At 44.4% G+C, this 18,000-nt stretch overlaps 1 protein-coding gene across 1 annotated transcript in view; it reads right to left on the bottom strand.

Annotated features, from left to right (window-relative positions):
- LOC135821325 (uncharacterized) overlaps positions 1-18,000 on the bottom strand; it is a 246,864-nt gene that overhangs the window by 33,899 nt on the left and 194,965 nt on the right. The gene's annotated exons all lie outside the window — the stretch shown is intronic.

Here is an 18,000-nt window from a genome sequence, read left to right as displayed (position 1 = left end):
GCGGTGCCGGTTTTGCTTATGTGAACCTACCCTGATAGATTCTCACATGCGAGCAGCCTGGGCCTCGGCGACAACCAGCTCAGCAGACTTCGGAAGCCGAACCGATCACTCATGGTAAAGACCTCGTGAACCCCACAAACACATGATGCATTATCACAACAGGGCAAATGAAAGACGGCACCTGATGTAAAATATTACTTGGGAGTACTGCTCCATCCTCCTGTCCGCTCTCAATAACGCGATTCGGCGATAGAGTGATGTCGCCGCTCTTCCCATGCCACCACTCGCCGACAGCACAACAGGCATACCGTATATTTTATGCAGAGTTCATTATCTGCACCGTAACAGTACTATAATGCGTACTGGAAGTTGTGCGGACCTGTTAAGAGCACATTCAGCGGGCTTTAAACTAATCCAGGGCCCTCGACGCGTCATCAAGAGAAAAGAGAGAGAGAGAGAGAGAGAAAGAGAGAGAGTGTGTGTGTGAGAGAGAGAGAGAGAGAGAGAGAAAGAGAGAGAGAGAGAGAGAGAGAGAGAGAGAGAGAGAGAGAGAGAGAGAGAGTGAGAGAGAGAGAGAGAGAGAGGAAGAGAGAGAGATATAGAGAGAGAGAGAGAGCGTGAGAGAAAGAGAGAAAGAGAAAGAGAGGGAGAGAGAAAGGGAAAGAGAGAAAGAGGAAAAAGAGAGAGCTCGCTATTTCTATCTGTCCATCTCTCTCTATCTCTCTCTCTCTCTGCTATTGGCGCGCCTGGATGTGATGAAGCCGACACCCAAGGTCGGTAGAGCGTCCCATGACACGTCACCACTCCCCATATTCATGGCTCACACATGACGGGTTTATGTGGCTCTAGTAAAACCATAAAACTAAATAAATAAAGAGTGAAGGGGAGAGGGTGCTGTGTGCAAGTGGTGTAAAAATATTCATTATTGTAACTCGAGCGCCTAAATCCCGGGTGCACTAGCACGGAACAAAGGCCTGAGATGATAGCGCATGCCTGGCGTCAGGGGTGCAAAAAAAGCTCTGTGCCAGAACTTTGCAGCGCAGAAAGGGTGTGTGGGCAAGCGCGTGTTTACCGCCATATTGCCAGGTGTGTGTTTACCACCATATTTTATCATTAAGCTGGACATTATCACTGCGGACAAAAGCATACTGCTGAATTCGCGGCGCGAATTCGTCTCGAAGTGCAGGCACAACAGCAAGTACATGCTAGCAAAGTGTACGGGCGTTACATAAACTCTAAGTTAAGTCCCACGTTGAAAGCACCTCCACAATCTTACAATCTTATCACCGCCCCCCCCCCCACCCTTACCGTCAGTAGCTCCAAAAGAGCGCAGTCCGTTAGTGCAGATTATTAGACCTAGCACTAGATCCACCAATTTTACAAGTTTATCACTTGCTCCCCCTCACCATCAATAGCTTCAAAAGAGCGCAATCTACTGGCAAAGATTATTATACTTCAAAATTGAAATAATTTTTTTGGTGTATATTTTATTTCGCAATCCAAACGGGCAGATTTGCCCAATGAAAAGGTGGCGAATGAAAATAGAAAGCAGTAGAAAATTGGGAATGGATGTAACAGTGATAGAGGTGGAGAGAAACTAAGGCAGCTGATCATCAAACAGGACGTTTGGTACTCTAGTTACTAGGGGTGTGCGGGATCATGCTGACGCGAAACTGCCGGAGCGTGAAGATGGCAAGTTTATCGCTGGGTTAAGGTATTCCACAGCTGGGCGCCCTGGAACGCGAGGCAACCCTAGCCGAACCTGGTGCAAACTGGCGGTTGGCGCAGACCCATGGTGGAGTGCAACCTAGTTGGGCCAGCTGACGAAGGAACTAGGAGGGCTTGCAGATAAGAACTTGCGTGCCCATTCCGAGACCTCCAGATAAGATTGAAGAAGGGCTGAGGCTTCCTGCAGTGCATTCTCTGCAGTTGAAGTAATAGGAAGAGAGCCTGATCGAGCCCGTCGCAAACTGCGCGAGGCGATTGAGATTCGTGATGCCAAGCCCCATGTGAACATAAGCACCGGATGGGACTTGTTGTGAATTTTCTCAGCTTCCCCTGCTGCTACTTCAATATCACTGAATAATTATAATATGAGGCGGGTCACTCAAATACATTCTGTTTCTGATGCCTCGTCGCGTCCCTGGTGGTAACAGTTTGGCATGGAAGTTTAACCTCATAGTGCATTGACTCATGGGGCTCCGTGCTCCCCTCCTGTGCTAGAATTAACACCATAATTATTTGGCATGTATCCTCACTTCTTAGAGTACAACGGAGCGCTCTTCTTCTCCGTGATGTGCACAGTTGCACCTTCTCTCTCCCTCCCCCCCCCCCTCTGTATAGAGGTGACATAACTCGCATCATTTTATTTTTTGGCGCTACACTCTGCGTAACGCCATTCACAGAGCACAATGCGCGCTACCTTCTGCTGCTTCTCCTCCGTGATGTGCTAGTTGCGCCTTTTAGTCCTGCTCAAGGTGGCCGATGACTCGTCAGAGTCGGAAGATGAAGAGTCGTCACCTGAAATAAATAATACTGAGTCTGGGGCTAGTGACGGCAGTGACGCCATGTCTTCAGTTGCTGAGGAAGAAATGGAAGACGAGATTGCGGAACGATTCCACGCAGGATGCAGCTGCGAATATGTCGATCATGTCTCCGCACTCTTCAGCTATTCTTTGTCATTCATTCTAGCTGCCTACTGCACTGTTTCAAAGGTAGTCAAGAGCCCACCCACCTTAGAATGCTGAATATTGTACACCTGCATCGTAAACATAAATAGCACCAGTTAGGAGTACATCTTGTATATTGGTGTATACACACGTTTTGAATCGGAATATTGGAATTTTTCTCGGCTGAGGTCCTTTAGGAGATGTGTTTCACCAAATTTTTAACCAAAAGGAGATTTTGAACATGTTGGCCCTAAGGGCTGTTTCTGCTGGTTGAGGCCCATATACAGACTGGGTACATATTATTATACAGAAAAAAGCCTTCTTCGTTACTCCGATTTTCGCAGACACTTTGTGTACAGATTGAGCATATACAAAAAAGATATCCTTATTTTTAATCCCTGTTACTTACAGCGACCTTTCTCAGTTGGCAACTCGCAACTATAGCTACGGTGTCTGTTTTGACAAATCAGGTAATATGTTGCCCTTACACAGATGGTCGGAGTCAAGGAACACTCATTCACATCTGAGCCAAACAGAGCAAAAAGAGACAGAACTTGCAGTTCGGAAGTGGGGATAGGCATCGGAAGATATTTTTGATTGGTTTAGCAAAGATTGTAGCAGATGAGCGTCGGGGGAAGCTCCCTGGGCACAATTAAGCCAACTCTCGCTATTTGAGAGCAGATGCCACCGGTTCATGATTATAATGCCACCCTTGCACCCATAACGTGGTAATAAATACTAACACTGACACAGCATATATTATAGCTCACAAGGCTACCTCAGACCCTTTTGTAACCGCCTGACGACTGGCAGGGTAAATCAATGTGTCGTCATTGAGGGAACTCATGACGGCCGCCTGCATCCCACAAATCCAACGATCCAAAACGCAACACACATAAATGTCCATAACTCCGGTATGCTCATCGGTCCACGCATCATGAAATTCCTGACAAAAGAATTGCCTTCCGAGCTGGATGCAACGCGCTTGTGGTCAGATTGAGTCAGACAGATTCACAATGTGTCCTTGGTTGGATTCAGAATCACAACCAGACGCGCCCGACCTTCGTTGAGAATCGGCTCAGAAAGATCCGACAACAGCACCAGATATTGTTCGTTTACGTACCATCATCAGAAAATACAGCTGATCTCCCGTCTGGTAGAGTATCCACAGCTGAGTTGGCTACTAGTACACTATGGTGGAATGGTCCAGTGTGTACTTGCGAATTCAAATAAAAAATATACATACTCGGTGGAATGGTCCAGACTGGGTTGCGCAAATCACTCAAGAATGGCCACAGAATACGGATCAAAACGAGTCTGGTCCTGCATCAACCACATCCGAACCAGTGGCAGTTGCTGCTGTGGCTTCGAAGGGTCCTTCGGAAACCAATCACACTCCATTGGACATAGGTATAATCAGCGTATTCGTCACTGAGTCGGTTACTTTGGGTAGCTGCATATGCTAATCGGTTTATCAATCGACAAATGAATGGTGAAAAACAATGACTGACTGCGGATGATACCAGAAACCTTTGGGTCAAGTGCACACAACAGAAACACGATACTGAATTGGAGAAGAATGGAAAAACTCTTGGTACTTTCAAGGACGATGATGGAATAATCCGCTGTGGTGGTTGCTTGGACAGGTCAGAATTACCTTTTCACACGAAACATCCAAACAAAGCTCAGCTTGTTTACGAAACTTGTCGTTTAGTCTTACCACGAGCGGATAATGCATTCTGGAACTTAACACACCCTATCGAAATCGCAAATCCGAGGTGAATACTGGACACCAAGTGGTCGTGTAATTGTAAGAAACATACTGAAGTCATGTGTGATGTGTAAGCGATGGGAATGTAAACCTTTCAGGTTTCCCGTAATGCCACCCCTCCCCAAGGAGAGGATCTCCAGGTCCAAACCATTCGCCTATACAGGGGTTGACTATTTCGGTCCAATGTACGTTCGCAATGACAATGGTGAATCGACAGAGGTATGGGCTTGCCTATTTACTTTTTGGATTGTCAGAGCAATTCATTTGAAGTTAGTGAAAATGATGGATGCAGCTAATGGGGTCGTTTTCGGCACTTGTGCCAGTGGTTGTGAGACTTACCCACTCACCCCCACCGTTAGGCGCTGCATCTGCCGCTAGGGTTTATCGGGTTTTAGCGGCCGTCGTGAGTTACGGATATGATAATTAACTTCTTTTTTTTTAGTGAAAGATATGACTCGACGAACTCAAAGATTTCATTTCCAAGCATGGTGTGCATGTCATGGGCGTTGCTGAGACATGGCTAGCTGCTGATGTAAATGATGGAGAGGTGTCTATTCCTCACTACAAGTTATTTAGGAAAGATCGTACACTACAGCATGGCGATGGTGTTTGATGGTGTCAAACGACGTGCTGATCTGGTTTGTGGATTGAGGTCATGGAGCAAAAGCAGAATACCCTGGTGGGATGTCCATACCGTCCACCAGATAGGTCAGTGGCTTACTGGGATGCATTCCAAGCCAACATCGAAACGAATGTCAAACCTAGTAGCCGAATATTCGCTGGCTTAACGAACGAACGTAGGAATATTCTTTTGGTAACACGGATGATCACATGCCCTCCTCTCAGTCATTTGATGGATATTGTCATTACTATTAGGTATGACAAACGGTAGTGCCACATAAAATGCACTGCCACATAAGGCTACTTCGAAGTTCATATATGCTATGTGCAACATTGGCACTCCGGTATGCACATTAGTGTCAGCCCAAATTTGCCGGCAATTCTTTTGGCATAATATCGAAAGATTTTAGAAATAGAATTGCCCGGCATATTTTGAGCATAATTTCGAAAATTTTGGAGATTTTCACCGTGATTTTGCAGATACTCGAAGTTTCATGTCCAGCGCCAGAGGTACGTGCATGTACAGCTTGGTGATGAGCATTGTGAGGTCAATCTTCACACTTTGAAATGTGAACCCAGGAAAACCGAGCAAAATATCGATGTTTTTCTTAAATTTTCTCCAAAATTTGGTCCGAATTTGGCGTTTTTGAAGCTGTCATTGAGCATATTCAGAGCAAAATATCGTGTCCGCCCGGCAATGCCAAGCATAATATCGAAAGAAGCGCAGCAAAATTATGCGGCATAATATCGAAAAGTCTCGAGCAAATTTGGGCTGACACTAATGCACATACAAGTGCAAACATGCAGTACAACGTCACAGGCAGGCTGTACACACTGTCTGTACTGTGTTTGGCGTGCATGTATGTACGTGCCCTGCATTCGAAGTGACGTCACGAATACTCGAATGCGACTTTAAAAAGAATTTGCTAATGTGACCAACCGAACGAATGTTCGAATATTCCAATATTCGTTTCAACACTACAGGAAAAGGCAATGCAAGGAAGACAGTCGAGCACAGTTCTCATCGGAGACTTCAATGTGGACTATGCCGATCCTCTTGCCAGCCGTGCAAATAGTAGTTTAGTATGTTGTTACCTGTATTTTACTTCACCATAGGTACAGGCATTGCTGCCTTCTTGCTGTGGATCATACATGATGCCACAGCTCCTACGCTATGATGTAAATAATAATAATAATAATAATGTCTCTTTCCCTCAGCCTAGTGAAAATAATAATAATAATAATAATAATAACTCTGCTGGGATGACGACTACACCATAGCACAGTGGTTAGAGCATCGCTGGCTACAAGCGAGGGTCCCTGGTTCGAGTCCTGGTGGTGACAGACTCAGTCAATTTTTCTTCAGACTTTTCCCGTTTGTCTCTTTCCCTCAAACCAGTTAATAATGATAATATTAATAATAATAATAATAATAGTAGAAAGGAAAAGGACATAATTATGGAAACGAGTTAAGAGTAACTCTCCACCACTTAACTCGTTTCCATAATTATGTCCTTTTCCTTTCTACTTTTATTATTGGCTCAATACCCGAGTTTCAAATAATAATAATAATAATAATAATAATGTAGAAAAGAAAAGGACATATGGATACAAGTTAAGAGTAACTCTCCATCACTGTAACTGGATACTATATACAGTCAGAAAGTGCAATAACTAGGCACAAAACTGACAAGAGTACTGAGACATTCGACGTCCTGTCGTGCCAAGTTGGAAGGCTGTCGGTTAGCGCTACGGATAGGTGTCAGGTGTATGTAAAGGGATACTGATGTGAGAGAAGAGTAAGTTGCCTGAAGAGTGCTTTTTGCAACACTGAGAAACTTGGAGATCCTTTGTGTCTGAGTGTATAACCCCGCTCTGTCTTAGGACATTGAGCACTTTTTGCCGACGCAAGAAATACTTCTATTGTTCTATATATATAGAACAATAGAAGTATTTCTTGCGTAATCTCTGAGTTTCGTGCAAAAGCACTCTTCAGGCAACTTACTCTTCTCTCACATCAGTATCCCTTTACATACCAGAAAAGACGAAAAGAAGCACCCTAGGTGGGAATCACAGGTGGAGAAAAGAAGCACGCTAGCCAGGCTAGGTGGGAATCACAGGTGAAGATAAATGTGGCAAGTGTGGTAGTGTGAGCAATCGCGCTAGCGTGCTTCTTTTCTCCACCTGTGATTCCCACCTAGGGTGCTTCTTTTCGTCTTTTCTGGTATGTAAAGGGATACTGATGTGAGAGAAGAGTAAGTTGCCTGAAGAGTGCTTTTGCACGAAACTCAGAGTAGCAACACTGAGAAACTTGGAGATCCTTTGTGTCTGAGTGTATAACCCCGCTCTGTCTTAGGACATTGAGCACTTTTTGCCGACGCAAGAAATACTTCTATTGTTCTATATATATATAGAACAATAGAAGTATTTCTAGAAGTATTTAGAAGTATTTTTTTAGAAGTATTTTTCAGACAAGCTGTACAAGAAGCCGCCTGACAAACGTGTGGCAACAAGTGATAGCGCCATCACAAAGCATTTGCAGGCGCAGCCTGAATGCATCCCACAGGAACGCAACAGCAGCTTCAGTGTGATCACACCAGCCCGAAACAGCGCGCACCGATTCACACTGGAGGCGCTGTACATTCGCAGTTTGAGGCCAGAACTGTGTCGACAAAAGAAGCACATCAAGGTACTACGGCTGTTCAAGCTGCAACCGGACTGACAACTTTATCACGTGTTTGTTCTGGTACTGCATTCCCCTCATGTGTTGTTTCCCGCATTTTTCCACTGCTCCATACATTCTTATGGTAGTGTAGTGTGAACTTGAGGCGCGTAAGAATATTCTTGCTGATTCTCTACCCCCAGTATAAATTCTGGCTTCGTTTTCGTTCTTGCTCATTCCCATGTAACCACTGATGAAAATGGGTGAAAAGCTTTTGGTATTATGAAACTGACAACCTTGTTGTTGTGTGTATATAAATTTTGTTCGCCTACCTCTCTATTTAAATATTTTAAACGGCGACTGGACCACCGACTAATTCAGGACCTGAATTATGTGTTAAAGTGCAAAGGCCGGATCATCCGTGGTCGTGAGAATGCAGACTTTTTACGGAACTGCCTTACGTGCGGCGTTGCGCCCCGCTCTATCAAGAAGCGGGTGCAGAGAGTTAAGGCCAAGAAGCCATGGAGAATCGAACGCGCCTTTATCAAGGACGAACTGGAGAGGACCACCGCTGACTTGGAACACTTTCTCCTCGAGTACCGCCGTGTTCTTCACGAAGTCAATCGGAGCCTTAGCGTGCTGGACCGCTTCAGGTTCGCGAAACTCATCAACCAGACCTCCTCAAGATTACAATGCCGGATCAAAAGTAAGTTTGACGATGCACTCAGGAGGGAGGTGCGCTATGAGAAGGGCTCAAGCGAATTAAAACACTCCCACCTACTCAACTTGGCCGGAGTTATGCTAACTAATATTGAAAAAGACGTACTGTGCAGGGGCTTGAAGTTTGGAGTCCCCCCTAGTTCCAGAATGGACAAGGAGATTGTGCAGGCAGAATTTGAACTAACAAATGATCAATTGGAGCGCTGCGTACCAGTGAGTGATGCCAAGAGGGATACGTGTCAAGCAGCGTTGGCGAATCTTGCAGAAGAGTTTAGTAACAGTAAAGCAGATAAAACCGATTATCCCCTCAACGACAAGCATATGGCAGCCATCAGGAAAATAAAGAATGACAAAGATATAATAATCAGCAGGCCGGACAAAGGGAATGGAGTGGTGATAATGCAGCGAAGTGATTACAATGACAAGATGAATGCTATTCTGGCTGATGCATCGAAGTTTCAACTCCTGGGACCGACGGAAACGCATGACCGCACTTACCTGGATGAACGCGCCTTGCAGGCATACCTATTGCGATACAAAAAGACTGGAAAAATACTCAATATAGATTACGACCGGATCCGACCCGTTGGCTCGTGCCGCCCTGTGCTCTATGGCGTACCGAAAATACATAAGAAAGACGTGCCACTTCGACCAATCCTGTCCATGATCAATGCTCCCCAACACGAAATGGCCAAGTGGTTAGCTGAATTACTAAAACCAGTCCTGAAAAAATATTCCGCCCACGCAACTAAGGATACATTCGAGTTCGTGGATGATGTACGGGAATTTGGCCAGCAGCAGGCAGAGAACTCTGGATCGCTCTTCCTGTGCTCTTTCGATGTAGTCAGCCTCTTTACAAACGTGCCTCTCAAGGAAACAATAGATATCTGCATACAGTCGCTATACCATGATGATGAAATATCAGCCCCGCAAATACCCCAAGATCTTTTCAAGAAGCTGCTTTTCAAAGCCACATCAGACGTGCAGTTCAGTTTCAACGGCAATATGTACGCACAGAGGGACGGAGTAGCCATGGGTTCACCCTTGGGCCCCGTGCTAGCCAATATCTTTGTTGGATATTTTGAGAACACAATTCCAGACAGTCATTGGCCCCAATTCTATAGGCGTTATGTGGATGACACATTCGCAGCATTTCACAACCGGAAACTGGCATTGGAATTCTCTGAGCGTTTAAATAATCTTCACCCAGCTCTCCAGTTTACAATGGAGGAGGAGAATAATGGAGAATTGCCGTTTCTTGATGTATTGATTAAGCATTCTTCCACAGAATTGCTCACCACAGTATATAGAAAGCCGACGTTCACAGGTCTTTACACCCGCTGGGACTCGTTTTGTGACACTAGAAACAAAATCAATTTGATCAGATCATTAACTTTTAGAGCTAAAACCATCTGCTCACCATCACTATTATCAGCTGAAATTGCTAAGCTAGAGGATATTCTGTGTTCTAACGGTTACCCACTCAAAGTACTCAAGCGAGTCATGACAAGCGTTCTTGAACCTAGCCCAGATACAGCTTCTGCACAACTTGAACCTGCAACGCGTATTATCACAAAATTGCCGTGGAAAGGGCAAAATTGCATTGCCTTCCGCAAAAAGATTAAAGCTGCAATTTTGAACTGCTATCCTACAGTATCCCCCATTGTAATTTATACAACCAGACCCGCATTCAGGTCTATCGCGAAGGATGTTTCACCAACTCTTGAAAATAGTAATTTTATTTATAAGTATGCGTGTCGCTGTGAGCGGACGTACGTTGGTGAGACATGTCAGCGATTCTCGGAAAGGATCAAGCAGCATATCCCAGACAAGCTGTACAAGAAGCCGCCTGACAAACGTGTGGCAACAAGTGATAGCGCCATCACAAAGCATTTGCAGGCGCAGCCTGAATGCATCCCACAGGAACGCAACAGCAGCTTCAGTGTGATCACACCAGCCCAAAACAGCGCGCACCGATTCACACTGGAGGCGCTGTACATTCGCAGTTTGAGGCCAGAACTGTGTCGACAAAAGAAGCACATCAAGGTGCTAGGGCTGTTCAAGCTGCAACCGGACTGACAACTTTATCACGTGTTTGTTCTGGTACTGCATTCCCCTCATGTGTTGTTTCCCGCATTTTTCCACTGCTCCATACATTCTTATGGTAGTGTAGTGTGAACTTGAGGCGCGTAAGAATATTCTTGCTGATTCTCTACCCCCAGTATAAATTCTGGCTTCGTTTTCGTTCTTGCTCATTCCCATGTAACCACTGATGAAAATGGGTGAAAAGCTTTTGGTATTATGAAACTGACAACCTTGTTGTTGTGTGTATATATATGTATATATATATTAACTGGTTTGAGGGAAAGAGACAAACGGGAAAAAGTCTGAAGAAAAAATTGACTGTCACCACCAGGACTCGAACCAGGGACCATGTAGTATATATATATTTATATCTCCCTTTTGGTATTTCTCTCTCTCTCTCTCTCTCTCTCTCTCTCTCTGTCTCCCTCTCTCTCTCTCTCTCTCTCACGACGTAGCCTACTCAAAGACTAGCACAGTTCCGCGAAAGGCCGCTCTGCATGCACTAGTCACAGCCAGAACACACGAAGTAACAAGAGTCAAGAAAACCCATAGTAGAGAACATTATTTTTCATCTCTCAAGAACGCCCAGACGGGCCAGAGCTAGTGTACCAGTGCAGCCAGTGCTTCGACAGTACTCCGCCGAATCACTGCCAGAAACACGCAACAAGTAAATACTACACCTACATATACTTGTCAAGTACAATCATGTATATGTTCCGGATCCTCCCAGAAGGCAACTGGTGCTGATGGTGGTCGGTACACACATCCAATACAGATTTGCACTTGTTGGAAATTCTGAGGAATAGGGCTTCTATACTGGAAATGGGAATACCAGCTCAGTACTCTTACTGCTTCACGGACGAAAAAGCAGACACCACCGCCTTTGATGAGTTTTCTATCATGTCGATATAACGTGTAGCCTGGTACATGGACAAGAGCGTCAGCCTCACTGGTATCTAACCAGGTTTCCGTAACTGCAAGAATGTCAATCAGACTGGGTGCGTTGAATGGATAGAGGATGTGGGTGATATCAGTTATCTTATTTCTTATGCTGCTATGTTAATGTGGGCTATGCGGAGTGCCACTCACGGGCTGCTTACTTGGCTGCGGAGCTGTCTGGTGGGGGAGCCTTAGACATCCCTATGCTGTTGTCGGTGTGGGGTGCGCATTGACCTGGCTGGTCATTGTAGGAGGCAGCTCTTGATCTGGCTTCAAGGGTTTGCCCTTGAGCATGATGACATCATAGGGCAGTGCGCACTCGACACAGTTGGTGCGAAATACTTTATACTTTAGTATGCGGCGGCGTAGCTCCTGCTGTTGTCTCGTCAAGTCATTGTCCATGTCCGGGATGAGGGTTGTCAAAATCAGCTGTAAATCTTCTGTGTCCTTTTCTGGCAGATCTGTAATAACCAAGGTGTTACGAATCTCTGCGCGCTGCTGTTCCCATACCGTGTTTGTTGTGAGTGTACCGGCTGTGGATGGTTGTTGTTGTTGTATTCTTTTATTTCAATTCGCTCAGGGCACAGGCAAGACTGCCTTCCCACTGGAGAGAGGATTCTCCAATTCCTACCAAAAATGAGAAATCTGCTATATGAATATGTATGAGAAAGATACGAGAAAAATGAATAATGATGATGTTGGATTACGATAGTTTAGTTGTTATGTGAAATGTCTTCTTTTACAGTATGCAAAGACCACTCAACACTCTCTGTTTGACTACGTTTGAGCTCTGCACCTGCTTTATCAATTTTTGAGATCTTTTGCATCATTTGATGGAATGTGTTAGCTGTAAGACAGTTTGACACCAAGTAAGCTCAAATCTGGTTGTGCTGTCGAATGCCTTTGGGTAGAAACGTAACAAACATCCTCTGGACAATAGTACTCACCTTCACATTTCCACTTGAATATCCACACTCTGTCCCATGCAATCTTCGTTCCCCTTGGGCAGAAAAGGTGGTAACCTGTAAAGATCAAAGTACGCAGATGTGCAGACACATAGGGTATTACAGACTATTCAGTTATATTTCTTCGGACACGAGAATGAGCTCTTGAACAACTCACAGAAATATTACCAGTCAGTATAATTTATTGTAATAACTAATAACTCTTTATGAAACTCGGATGTTGAGCCGGTGATATAAAGAAAAAGGAAGGGAGCATATGGATCCGAGTTAAGAACAACCACCCTCCACTGTTACTACTGTTAAAGGGGAACTGTCACCAAAAAAATTCTTTGTCTTATCTTGTAGTTCTTTGGCTCCTGATCACGGTGGTGTCATTCGTTTTTCTCTGCAATGACTGGAAGTGGGTGAAAACTTGAAAAGAAGGTCCCCAAAATTGTCCCGAAGTACCGAGTGACGTCACGCCGGACTTGACCTCCACGCGTACATTCATCGTCAAAAACGAAGTCCAGCCCGTGTGCTGGTCGATCGAGCCAACTGTTCGATGTACGGTGCACGCTTGCCTTCTGAACTCGGACACTTGATGTGTACGTTGTACACAATGAGAACGCCGAAAAGGGACAAAATAAACAAAAGTCGACAGCAGTTTGTCGCACTGGTACTTCCTCCACGAAGCTCTAGCTCTTTTGTTTTATTTGTGATTACGAAGGAGTAGAAGGATGTTTGTTTGCTGTTAGTGTGACACACATACCTCGTGCTTGAAAATGATGTCGTTGTATCGAAGCTGAAGGTGGCGGTGTTGCCCAACCGGCCCTGAAATGAAAGACGTCCGAGTTTGTCATCTGCATCTTCAGCAACATCGCCAGATGAATCGCCTTCACGTACCTACATCGCGTTCCTTCGGGACTCAGGTTGGTGGTGTTATCGCCGGCCGGAGGAGTACTGTTTTCTGCATACGCACTCATCATCGTGTTGTTCCTCACACGAAAAGTTCAAAACAACGACGTACTTCCGTGCTCACAAAATAAAACTTAGATCCTCGCGGAAGAAGTCAAAAGGTGAAAGCTCAGCTGCTTCATATTTGATTTGGCTGTGTAGCTGCACGTGGGTCTCTGCCTCTTTGGCATTCTCCTTCGGTACGACGTACCCATCTGTGTTACAGTTCAAAAGGCACACGTGCACCGTACATTGGAACAGCTAGCTCGATCGACCAGCACACGGGCTGGACTTCGTTTTTGACGACGAATGTACGCGTGGAGGTCAAGTCCGGCGTGACGTCACTCGGTACTTCGGGACAATTTTGGGCACCTTCTTTTCAAGTTTTCACCCACTTCCAGCCATCGCAGAGAAAAACGAATAACACCATCGTGATCAGGAGCCAAAGAACCACAAGATGACAAAGAAATTTTTTGGTGACAGTTCCCCTTTAAACCAGAAAAAAGATGCGCATACAGATGGGTGGCCAGGTAGCCATCGTTAAACTTTCCGCACGTAGTCATGTCATCATTACAAAAAACGTTTTTTGGTCGATAACTTGTTTTACAGTAGAGGATATACAGTCAGAAACAATTGACCTTCATTTTTGCTGAATGTTTTGGAAGCCGTATACATCCACACAAAGAAACCCAACCTTTTGCAAGCAGAAGCTAATTAAATTCACACTTAGGCTGTTAGTTACCTCGTTAGTTATGTCCAGTGGTTGTCTCTTGTTGTCGCACTACATGTCAAGCTTATTGAGTTCTCGCACTTGCACCTTTGTGTCTTTGTTGCTACTGTATATCACCTTATTTTCGGTGTTGTAAAATTTCGGTAAAAGCCAACCCCTGACCTTTCGGTGTAAGGATAAATTCGGCGTGCATGGCACCAAAAAAAACAACAAAAAAAAACAAAAACGCTCTTGCACTAGTATCTCCGCCAAGCAAGGCCAAAAGGCTCCACATACGTATACCGGTACATGTTATGTATGTACAATGTACTACCGGTATACCAGTTTATCACTCTCTTATTATTGACCCCCACAGAAACTTGTGATCTCTAAGCGGTCAAATATCAGCATATATTTGGCACCTTTCGCATTTGCTACGAATCGAATGCGGAACGAAAGTTTGATCCGGCTCGTAATCGTTTCGTTGAAAACAGAATTCAGGTTTCGCAAGTCGTATTGCAAATGTACATGGCAATTACGAATACGGCCGGTAGCTTGGCGTACGGGTGTGTTTGCGCACACGTGCATGGATCATGAATCAAGGGAAAAATGTGTACCTGGCAAAACATGTGTATCTTGCAAATAGATGTGTAACTGACGGATTCGGAGTGTGCCACGAATGAAGCTGCTTCCATTCGTGAAAACGAGCTCTCCGCGGCGACTCTGACGAATCCTCGAACCCAGGTGACGAATCTTAGCCCGAGGACTTAGAACTTTTTTCCTCAACTTAGAAAAAATTAGAACTGAAAGAAGAAAAATCTGAAGCCAAATGTTGGGATTTGAACCCAAACTGTCAGATTCCCAGTCAAAGAATTTGGGGAACATACTACAAGTGACAACTGGAACATTCTGTTTATAGAGAAGTAATGTCCAATGTAAAGTGCATATGTACATACGATGTACTATTACAATAGTATTCATTTCTTCCTTTTAACACAGATCAAAAGGTTAGGTATGCCATGTCGTGATAAATCTATTATTGCCCTCATAATCGGTCGATATATGAAATATGGACCTCGTAAAAGACCTCGGGGGACCTCGGTCTTTTAATTGTTCTATATTTCATATATTATTGATCGTGCAATAATAGATACATACAAGTTGATTTTTTAATTTGACAGTGATTTTACATATTTTTGGTATTTCCGAAAATTTAGGTGTAATGGAGAGGTTTGCTCCTGCCATGCCTGAGTCCCCTGCTGTGCTAGTGGCGGCGGAGGCACGCATCCAGTGAACCTGCACAGTGCAGTGATCCTACTGAGTGACAGACTCTGTAAATACTGTATCTGATGATTCGTTTTATGTGTTGATTCTTCACAAAATGTGTTATTTTGCCCGTACAAGAGGCTCAGCATACAGTGAAAAAAAATAGAGAGGTTAAGTTTCACGTAAAAGTCTTACGTCCGTGAACTTTTAGGTCAAAAAGTGAAAAAACTCACGTAAAATTTGACGTGTTTTACGTGAGTTGACTGTCCCGCACGTACATGTAAGTTCATGACGTGAGTTTTTGGAAGTTTCGCTTGGTTATTCCGACCGAATTTGTGTGAGTTTCCGGAATTTTATCGAGTTTGTTGAAAGATTTGATATTTGCGCGAACTAAACCCGAATCCTGCCAGGCAAAATTTCACGTCACGTAGCATGTGTAACTTAACCTCTACAAATTACACGTAACGTGAGATTTGCACCGCGTTTTGAAAAAGGGCAAACAACGTGTAACTTAACCTCTCTAATGTTAAAATAGGTGATCCAGGACCAGTACCGAAGTTACCGAAATTTAAATTACACCGAAACAGAGGTGTTATACAGTATGTGCATAGGTCACGCATTTTCACTGTTTACTTTAGCTATCTTCTTCTTTGCCCTGTTTTACCACCTCCATACTGTACTTAATCCACTGTTCCTGTTCCTTTGCCTTTGCCTGTATATTTCACCTGATGAGAAGGCTTGAAAATATACTTGTGAAACCAAACACTTTCAAGATGTTCGTAAAGAGCCAGAAGTGTGTCCTTTTTATGAGTATTATCGCATTTCTGTCTCGAAGGAAGCTGTATTCTTTGTTCCCATGGGACTTTAGCTTGTACTGATTTCCGTTGCGTAAACATTCTGATCTCTCCCTAGCCTAGAGCTTCCCGAGTTGGAAGGCTGTTGGTTAGTGCTTGGAGATCAATCCACTGAGAAGGTTGGTTTGCAACGTCAAGTCTCCGGACGAAGCCGGACGGGTTTAGATGCACGATTTTCGGAACTGGACCTAGCCAGCTTCATGCATGACACCGTTGTCGACCGGCTATAATGCTTGTAATGCCAATTTTGAATGCGAAATGGTGTTATAATGCCAGCATTATGCCACCTGGAAAAAAGGGACTATAGTGCCAGCCATAATGCTAGCATTACCCACCCATGCCTAGCTAGTTTTAATACACGTCATAAAGAGTATTAATGTGGTGACAAAGATAGGTGAAAGTAGACGCCAAGTGAAAGCCAACAAATCATCTCGGACGTCTAACGTCACATTCTTCGAGAAGTACACTTGGTATGATGATTTGATGCAATTTTTCAGCGCTTCTTGTTGAAACGGAGTATCACAGACACTTCAATGGTCTCCTGCAAGGCGCTTCTCTATTCACGGTTGCGGAAAGTTGCGAAGTAGTTCGTAAAATGAAGAAAGTTGCGAAAGTTGCGATCTCTTCCAAAACAACCAAAACTTGCGAAAAAAGTGACAAGCATCTTTGGGAAAGCGTTAACCAAAAGAGAGTTGAAGTCAAAGCTGGGTTGCGTACAACCCTGTATCTATCATGCACAGAGTGCACGTAATGTTTATGGGTTCATCACGTGATGTGAAGTTCTTGTTGTCCATTCTTGAAGAGTATGTACTGTTCCTACTGTATACTGTGGACCTTAAAGGGTTCAGCTGATAGAACACATACTTAAAACGGTAAAGGGTAAAAGGGTTCAGCTGATAGAACACATACTTAAAACGGTAAAGTGTAAAAGGGTTCAGCTGATAGAACAAATACCTAAAACGGTAAAGGGTTAAAGGTTTCAGCTGATAGGACTGTGGGATACTAGTACATGTACTTTGAAGTACGCACATCCGATGGCAGGGTGTTCAATAAAATGGATCTGTGGGTGGGTGGACAGTCTTTAAAAATAACAACAGAGAGTATCACAAACCCCACATTCACGTCACATACGTTTAAGTGGCTCAGGTCGGTACCCGTTGGTCAAGGTGCATGTTGGCAAGAGAACAGCTACGATAGCGAGTGATATCTGTAGCAACAAGAAATAGATAGTCACACACGGATATTTACGTACACCGACCGAACTTCCTTGAACATATAGAGAGGTTCCGCATAACGTTATTACGTTAGTAAAAACGTAGTCGATCGACGGAAAGTCTTACGCACACTGCGTGCGGGGCTGTGTTCCACCATAGGGAGTTTTAGAAGCACGCATATGCAGCTGCCCATGCCAGCTCAGAGCACGGCAGATTGCAAACGAGTCGACCTGAGGAGTGAGTCATAAATTTGACCCCGAATCCACTCACGGAGCACCTCCATTATCAGAGCCCTGTTATATCTACGCACTGACAATTTTTCGTAAGTAGCTAAACTTTATGTGGTGCTGAACTTCTCTATAGACGCACCCAGATTTTTGTAGCGAAAGACAGACCCTGCACTTGGCGTAGAAGCCGCATGTCTCACTTACAAGTAACATTTTAAGGGCCTCCCAAGACAAGCTGCATGGATGGTTCTATTCTTTGCTGACAGCTAGCTCAGGGCTTTTCTTTTTCAACCGCAAACCATAGATTCAATAATGCTGACTTCATGGCCAACAGCTTGAGTGCCTACTTCCTCTGCAGCTTTTAT

This window comes from Sycon ciliatum, chromosome 7, assembly GCF_964019385.1.
Source record: "Sycon ciliatum chromosome 7, ocSycCili1.1, whole genome shotgun sequence".
Classification (NCBI taxonomy): domain Eukaryota; kingdom Metazoa; phylum Porifera; class Calcarea; order Leucosolenida; family Sycettidae; genus Sycon; species Sycon ciliatum.
The sequence above is the reverse complement of the archived record's forward strand: the minus strand, read 5'-3'. Positions and strand labels throughout refer to the sequence as shown.